Source organism: Xenopus laevis, chromosome 2S, assembly GCF_017654675.1.
Source record: "Xenopus laevis strain J_2021 chromosome 2S, Xenopus_laevis_v10.1, whole genome shotgun sequence".
NCBI classification, from domain to species: Eukaryota; Metazoa; Chordata; class Amphibia; order Anura; family Pipidae; genus Xenopus; species Xenopus laevis.
Genome location: NC_054374.1, coordinates 23785355 through 23793826, shown reverse-complemented (window position 1 = coordinate 23793826; position 8472 = coordinate 23785355). Strand labels below are relative to the sequence as shown.

General features: G+C 39.1%; 1 long non-coding RNA gene across 1 annotated transcript; it reads left to right on the top strand.

Moving 5' to 3' along the window:
• Window positions 1-978: 978 nt before the first annotated feature.
• Window positions 979-7256, top strand: LOC121400420. Its single transcript, XR_005965745.1, has 3 exons — window positions 979-1081; window positions 4281-4567; window positions 7108-7256. It is a non-coding gene; the product is annotated as an uncharacterized LOC121400420 (long non-coding RNA).
• Window positions 7257-8472: the final 1216 nt, after the last annotated feature.

The following is an 8472-nucleotide window of genomic DNA, read 5'->3' as shown; positions in this document are numbered from 1 at the left end:
ATACTTTGCTCATTCGGTAATGTATATCTTCTTCATTCTATGTATGTAATAAACCTTTGCTTATATGTAGCTGGTTTGTTTGAATTACTTCCGAGAGACTCGACTAAACGACGAAGCACCTAACGCTAGCGTGAATGCGCCAGCGTAGCGCATTTTCGTTAATTCGCCGGTTCACTAACGGACGCTGAGGTAAATTCGCTAGTGTTACTTAGCACCCTGTCGAATTTGCGCAACGGACGTAACTACGCAAATTCACTGACGCGCGAATTATTCTGAACGCTACCTTTTACACCAGACTTCCTTCGCCACCTCAGACCAGGCGAAGTGCAATAGAGTAGATAGGGATTGCTTCAGTCCCAAAAAACGCTGGCGTTTTTTCATTTTTTATGGGTGATAGGCTGGAAAAGATCAAAAAAATTTTTTGGGGCTACCCTCCTTCCCCCCCTACATTTCCTAACTCATGGCACCTTAACTATACAGTGGGCACATGTGTAGGGCAAAATAAAAAATTTTATTTGCTGTTTTGAAGGTTTCCCAGGCTTGTGTAGTGCTACTACATATACCTCCATTGTAACTTCAATTTGGCGCCGTATGCAAATTAACCATCGCTAGCGTAACTTTGCATTGCTTGGCGAATTAACTTCACAACCTTATGCTTCCCCTGAGCTCAACTTCGGATTTTAGTGAATTTGCGCAGCGCTGATGAAAATACGCCTGGCGAAGTGCGGCGAAGCGGACGCTGGCGCAACTACGAATCTTAGTGAATGTCCCACATAGAACCACAATTAAAACATCTTGCTGAAATTGTATTAATTTCAGCCCCATATACATTGTGTCACAATGGCAGTAGACATTCAAATGGATTAGCAGTTGCAGGTCCCATGGTGGGCGCATGATTCTCTGTAAATATATTTGTGATTGATGTTTTCTATCTGTTAACAGTATGAGACTGTATAAATGGGATGGAAATGTGTTAGATTTCATGTTGCTTTTTCATCTGAGATGGGAACAATGCCCCACAGGTTCCTTTGCATCCCGTTGCTATTTGTGATTTTGGGCCTAGCCCAAGGACAACTTTCAGGTAAGGAAACATTTCTTAGGTTTCTAAGATGTTTTTATCCTGTGTAGCGCTATAGTAAATTGAGTGGCATTGTCTTTTCTAAGAGCTTACCATAATGTATATTTGTGCTCCGGATGAGACCTTTCTCTCAGGGGTGAAGCCCTTTGCAACGGTGAAGCGGCAGGGTGTAGTGCAACTGTAATAAAGTGCTATGCACAATAATTGGGCACCAGTGGTTCTTTATGCTTAACCAGAGAACATAGTCTATTGAATACAATGATTAAGGAGTTAATAGAAATCAACAGGAACATAGAGCAACAGAGGATAGCATATACTCACAAGCAGCAATGAACAGCTCAGTCCCTTCAGGCAAGGGAACATACACAGTAGCAACTGAAGGTACACCAAGCTTACAGCCTAAGTGGAACCCAGGGGAACCTCTACATCTCTAAGTCTGCACACTTAGTCCCTACTTCTAGGCAATTAGTACCCGGGATCTTAATCCCTCTGATTAGCCTCCATTGAAATTTGAATTTGGCGCCGTATGCAAATTAACCATTGCTAGCGTAACTTCGCTTCACTTAGCGAATCAATGATAGCGCAACTTCGCAACCTTACGCTACCCCTGTGCGCAACTTCGGATTTTAGTGAATTTTCGGAGCGCTGGCAAAACTACGCCTGGCGAAGTGCGGCGAAGTTGCGCCTGGCGCAACTACGAATCTTAGTGAATTTGCCCCCTAGAGTGACCTATTACATAGTATAGCTTATCCTTTAATAGGCCCAATCTACCAAGGTTCCAATATCCATTCCCTTACGGCCTGCTTGGTAAGGGCTAAAGCAATAGACCCTGAGCAAAGGTTACCCAGACCTTTATACTATAGCACAGTGCCATCTACTGGACACTTGGGAACTCCAGGAGCAGGATAAGAAATAGGTCCCTTGCTAACAGTGTTTTCGGACTCATTTAGGCGTCTATGACTCTAGGGAATTGCCTGCCATTATTAATAAGGATGGCCATTTTACCAGACCCCTACACATGTTTGAATCCTATATCCAAGGATCCTGATTGCTGATCACACATCAGTCCCACCCTCTATGTCACCGGCCACCCTCAACATCATCTGGCCGCCCCCCCCACATCACCCATACTGCCCCCTACATCACTGGCCCAAACCCCTGCCCATTTTCCCTAAACAACAAAAGGTGGCACCCTAGTTTATCAGCAGGAAAGTGGCTCCAAGGGATAGGGCTTTAATTTTTGCAAAATGCATTTTTGGGTATAATATGATAAAATATTTGCTTATAGTATAGTAACCACATTATGGGGAGAGTTAACTAATAACAAATGAAGGCTTTAGTAGTCCATACCAACCAATCAGAGAGTGGGATATAATAGGCTAATATGATTGGTAGCAGATTATGACTATGCTGGACAAACTTTGCTCATTACATTCTCCATCAGATTATGAAATCATTCTGAGAAGTATAAATGAACAAACTGTGGAGATGCCCCCAAAAAGTTACATAAGGAATAAAAGCTCTAACTTAAACTTTAAAATATTTACAGCTCTAGATGAAGAAAGGAATTGTAACAGTGAAGTATAAGGCATGCACTGAATCTATACATTTGGATTCAGTGTTATACCGAATTCTCCACAAATAATTTGACCCAATACAGGACTGAAGCAGAACCCTTATTTTCTCATTCAGATTTGAGATAAAAAAAATAATTATCTGCAAATAAAAAATATTCAGTTGTCTAGGTAAAGGCACTTGTTCTACCGAATTGAATTTGAACCCTCAGGGCTCTTACTGACGAGCATTTTTACCTGCGCTCCCCTGCGTTCCATTTTTCTGCGTTCAGCCGCAGCGTTTTCCAATGGGGCTGTACTCACACAGGCGCGTGTAGGCGCCGAACGCAGGTTGAGATGCAACATGCTGCATTTTTCCTGCATTCGGCGCCTACACACGCCTGTGTGAGTACAGCCCCATTGGAAAAAATGTAATGCGTCTATTCCTGCGCTACCCCGTGGCTGAACGCAGAAAAACGCAAGTGAGCGCAGGTAAAAACGCTCGTCAGTAAGAGCCTAAGACTTTCATTTTGGAGTCTAAGGGGGTTATTTATTAAAGTCAGTATGCCAAAAACTTCAAAAATTCGATTTTTTTATGTTATAAAATCTTTATATTCACTATTCCTCTCTCAGCATCTGTTTCTCTTCATTCTGTCTTCAGCAGCAGTTGGGTGTCAGATGAATGATCAAATATATCTTATAGGGGAGGCTTCCTTTCCTAGCAGATGTATTAGAGCTCACTCAAATAACTGATTCCAGTACAAACAAAATCTAACCAAATAACTGCCTTTTGCACAAATTCTGAAATTGTATTTTATAGTTACTGTTTTCACTTGAGATTTGTAAAGTACAGGTATAGGATCTGTTATCCGGAAACCCGTTATCCAGAAAGCTCTGAATTACAGAAAGGCAGTCTCCCATAGACGCCATTATAATCAAAAAAAGGACATTTTTAAAAATAATTTCCTTTTTCTCCGTAATAATAAAACAGTAGCTTGTACTTTATCCCAACTTAGATATAATTAATCCTTATTGGAAGCAAAACCAGCCTATTGGGTTTATTTAATGTTTACATCATTTTCTAGTAGATTTAAGGTATGAAGATCCAAATTACGGAAAGATCCGTTATCTGGAAAACACCAGGTCCTGAGCATTCTAGATAATAGATCCCATACCTGTATTTCTTTGTTTCCAGTATGTAACCTAGTCCTTTGATTTGAGCACCTTGGGCAAAATACAATTCCCTTTTATTACAGCCCCAATGTAGCGATGGACGAATTTGTCCCGTTCGCGAAACAGCAACAAGTTTGCGAAACGTGTATTTTGCCGCCTGCGTCTATTCAGATGGTTGTGTCAATTTTGGCACCAGCGTTAAAGTCAATGGGCGACTGAATAATGTTGACACACAACGATTTTAATGCAAGCAACTTTTCCGCCACACGTCCAAAAATCTTTTGACACCGGCAAATTTTCACTGCAGTTTCGCAATTTATTTACAAGTAACGAAACGCGGATATTTGCCGCAAATTTGCGGATGGCTAATTTATTCGCCCATCACTACCCCATAGTTTGTAAACGTTTTGAATACTGACCATTACATTACAGCACTTGGGACCATGATAATGATATTAACATTTTATTTCATGCAGGACTACAGCCTGATAACAGCTTGAGTGAAAATGGAAATAGAGTCATTAGAAAATCATCGTATTTACCTATGAGCCCCACGATAAATATGAAGGAGAAAATTAAAGGAAAAATACCTCCGCTTGGTGGAGTGCACGTGAAACCGGAAAAGATGCCCTGGCACAGCAGCACACACAAGAGAGGAATGGGTCAAAACATGGATTTAGGCGTATATTGGCATCGGTTTCCATTTGACCGGAAATACAACTACAAGTACTTGATTAAGGAGAAATAAGAGCAGGGGGAGGAAGTAAGAGGCACGTTGTCAAGTCATTGATACATTAATTTGTTGTAGTTGTGATAACATTAATACTGTTTATATACAGGTATGGGACCTGTTATCCAGAATGCTCGAGTTGTTGGTTTTTCCGATAATGGATCTTCGTACCTTTGGCTCGATTCAATTTAATGCGCTAAATGTGCGATAATGAAAAGATGTGTTTACCTGCGAAACATAACGCGTTAATTGTCCTTATTTGGTTCATTGCTGTATGTAATATCGAAATTGCGCAAAACCTTCAATTTCGTAGTAACGCTTTCTATGGTAATGGTTGTCGTCGTTGTGGTTTTTTCGCAACTCAACATGCAACAAGTTCTATCTCCGTAAACAGTTGTATAAATACAACATATGTCAACTTTTTTTTACATTTTAACATTCAAAAAATAACTTCCCGTTACTCCCTGAAGTCTGCCTAGGACTCATATCAACATCTTCTATTGGCTCATCTTAACCAATCAAATGCTATTAATTCAACACCCCACCGAGGCATAGCAAGAACTTGCTGTTCTTGAAGATTCTTGGGACTGATCCAGTATTTAGTACAAACATGAGAAGATGTAAAATTAGTTTATTGTTTGAAATACACATAGGTGTAACTGTAAATGCCTTTAAATCACTTGCGCGATAAGGCAAATGTGCGAGATAGAAGATGGAAAGAGGGCAAAAAGGCTTTAGCAATAGGAGGAAGAGAATTTCTACCACATCAAAGTGAAACTGGAATATAACGCAAAAGATTTCATGCATAATCATTCTCGGGTTGAATGATGAAAAGTAAGTGTTGCCGGTCGTTTCAATGAGCCATTAGTTAGCAAAAACTAAAGATATAGCAGTTAGCGTGATAAGTGTTTAGCGCAAAGAATTGAATTGCAAACATGTGAAAAGTAGCACTTCTCATACGGATAGTACCATATCGCATTGAATTGAATCAAGCCCAAAGTCGGATGGTGTGGTTTGTTCATGCATCTCCATCGACAGTTTCTGCATTTCAATGGGGAAAAAAAGTTGGTCAGACACCATGAGATTTTATCTCATCAGATGAAGATGCAGCATGCAGTGTTCCATCCTACAGTCGTGTCGTGTTGTGTTGAATGGCAAATTTTCATGTAGTTTAAAAATCTGATATTTGTATCAGTTCCATTATATTTTGACCCATGCGACTGTATCCAACTTGTAGGATGAGATCCGACACCATCTGACAAAATCTCCCGTGGAGTTTAGCCCTTAATCTCAGTTGGTGTGCTGAATGTAATGTTACATAAGCAGGCTTGGGGAAGACTGATGATATACAGTTAGGCCCATAAATCTTTGGACAGTGACCACTTTTTTTCTAATTTTGGTTCTGTACATTACCACAATGAATTTGAAATAAAACAAATCAGATGTAGTTGAACTGCAGACTTTCAGCTTTAATTCAGTGGGCTGAACAAAAAGATTGCATACAAATGTGAAGAACTAAAGCCTTTTTTTAACACAATCACTTCTTAAAAACTGAAACTAAAATGTTCATTTGTAATACTTGGTTGAAACCCCTTTGCTGGCAATGACAGCCTGAAGTCTTGAACTCATGGACAGTCCCAATTTTAATAGCTCAACTCACAGTCCTGGGTTTCTTACTGAAATGTCCAGAGTTTCTCATTGATCTCCTGCGCTGAATCCAGAAAAAGATACAACGTTCTGAAACAATAAAAAAAGAGGCTTTTTGGTAGAGAGCCCAGAATACCGAGCATCAGCACATAGATACAATTGTAACTAATAACCTAAACAAGTCACTTGGGGAAACTGAGACTCACAGCTTAAAGGGCAATTTCACCTTCCATAGCAAAACTGTTATAACATAAAACATGGCCCTAAAACTATGAGAAATCTGACTTTCATAACTGGCAAATTTTGTAAAATGGATATGATAATTAGGGTGTGTGGCCATCAAATGGGAATGGTCACAAAAATTTACCATGGCAGATCTTTTTGTCCCTCTTTCGGTTTTTAAAAATTTGGGAGGTATGTGCATTCTGTGTATACTTTTAAAGGACCAGTAACTTCAACATTTTTTTAAAAAAAAAAATTTGTTAGTATACATCAAAAAATAAACCCCAAGACAAATAAAACTTTAAAATTGCAAAGCCTCTATTAGAAGCAACCTCGCTGCAGGGACTCTACAGAGAGTGCCAAATGAGCCAGCAATCCACATCCATGGACACCACCTCCTCTTCCTCTTCGGTAAGTTATTTCTTAATAAAGTCTTTGCAATTTTAAACTTTTATTTGTCTTGTTTATTTTTTGAAGTATACTAACGAATTTTTTTAAAAAAAATGTTGATGTTACTGGTCCTTTAAGGTCATGCTACATACCGTAATGAGATTGCTGTGTGCAATTAACCCATGTACATTCTCTTAGTCTTACTGAGTAATTTAAAATACTGTCAAATCGCTTAGTTATAAATACCAACTACTAACTACCGATATTTTAATTTCATTTTAGATTAATTATTTCAATTTTTATTACCTTTCTAGCTGACCCATAATGAATGTACCTGAAATCGACTGGACTGGAGGTGCTGAGATATCATCAGAATGCAACATTTTACAAGTTTTAATTCTGCATGTTTATATAATCAAAAAACTCTTCCTTGATTAAATGCCAATAAATTGTTCTACTTCTACTTATTGTTTCTGTCTTATACCTACAATATTATAGGTAAAATATTGTATTAAAGGAACAGTAACACAAAAAAAGTAAGGAATGACAATATAATGTACTGTTGCCCTGCACTGGTACAACTGGTACAACTGGTGTGTTTTATTCAGAAACTCTACTATACTTTATATAAACAAGCTGCTGTGTAGCCATGGGGACAGCCATTCAAGCACAAGATACACAGTAGATAACAGATAAGTACTACTATAGTTTATATAAACAAGCTGCTGTATAGCAATGAGGGCAGCCATTCAAGCACAAGATACACAGTAGATACCAGATAAGTACAACTTTAGTTTATATAAACAAGCTACTGTGTAGCCATGGGGGCAATCATTCAAAGCTGAAAAAGGAGAAAGGCACAGGATTCACTGTAGATAACAGATAAGTACTACTATAGTTTATATAAACAAGCTGCTGTGTAGCCATGGGGGCTGCCATTCAAGCACAGGATACACAGTAGATAACAGATAAGTACTACTATAGTTTATATAAACAAGCTGCTGTGTAGCCATGGGGGCAGCCATTCAAGCACAGGATACACAATAGATAATATATACGTACTACTATAGTTTAAATAAACAAGCTGCTGTGTAGCCATGGGGGCAGCCGTTCAAGCACAGGATACACAATAGATAACAGATAAGTACTACTATAGTTTATATAAACAAGCTGCTGTGTAGCGATGGGGGCAGCCATTCAAGCACAGGATACACAGTAGATAACAGATAAGTACCACTATAGTTTATATAAACAAGCTGCTGTGTAGCCATGGGGGCAGCCATTTAAAGCTGAAAAAGGAGAAAAGGCACAGGATACACTGCAGATAACAGATAAGTACTACTATACTGTACAGTCTATTTACTTTCAGGAGAACACAAACTGTGATAAACATTTTAGTCAATTTGCTTATGCAAAACAATCCACCTGGGAAGGTGCCATTTTCACCTTTATGAAGTTTTCCCTGTAAGTAATATACAGATTTGCATTTGTATCTTGTGATCTCCCCATGCTGAATAAACAGAGTATTAATCCAACAAGCTGATTTTATCTAAATGGCACTGTAGAGTGAGGTGCTACAGGCTGACCAGCTGGGTTTGATCAGCCTCAGGTGGCTAATCAGTATTCCTTAAAAACCCAGGCTGGTCAGTCTCTCAAAAGCTCTGAGTGGGAGAGACTGT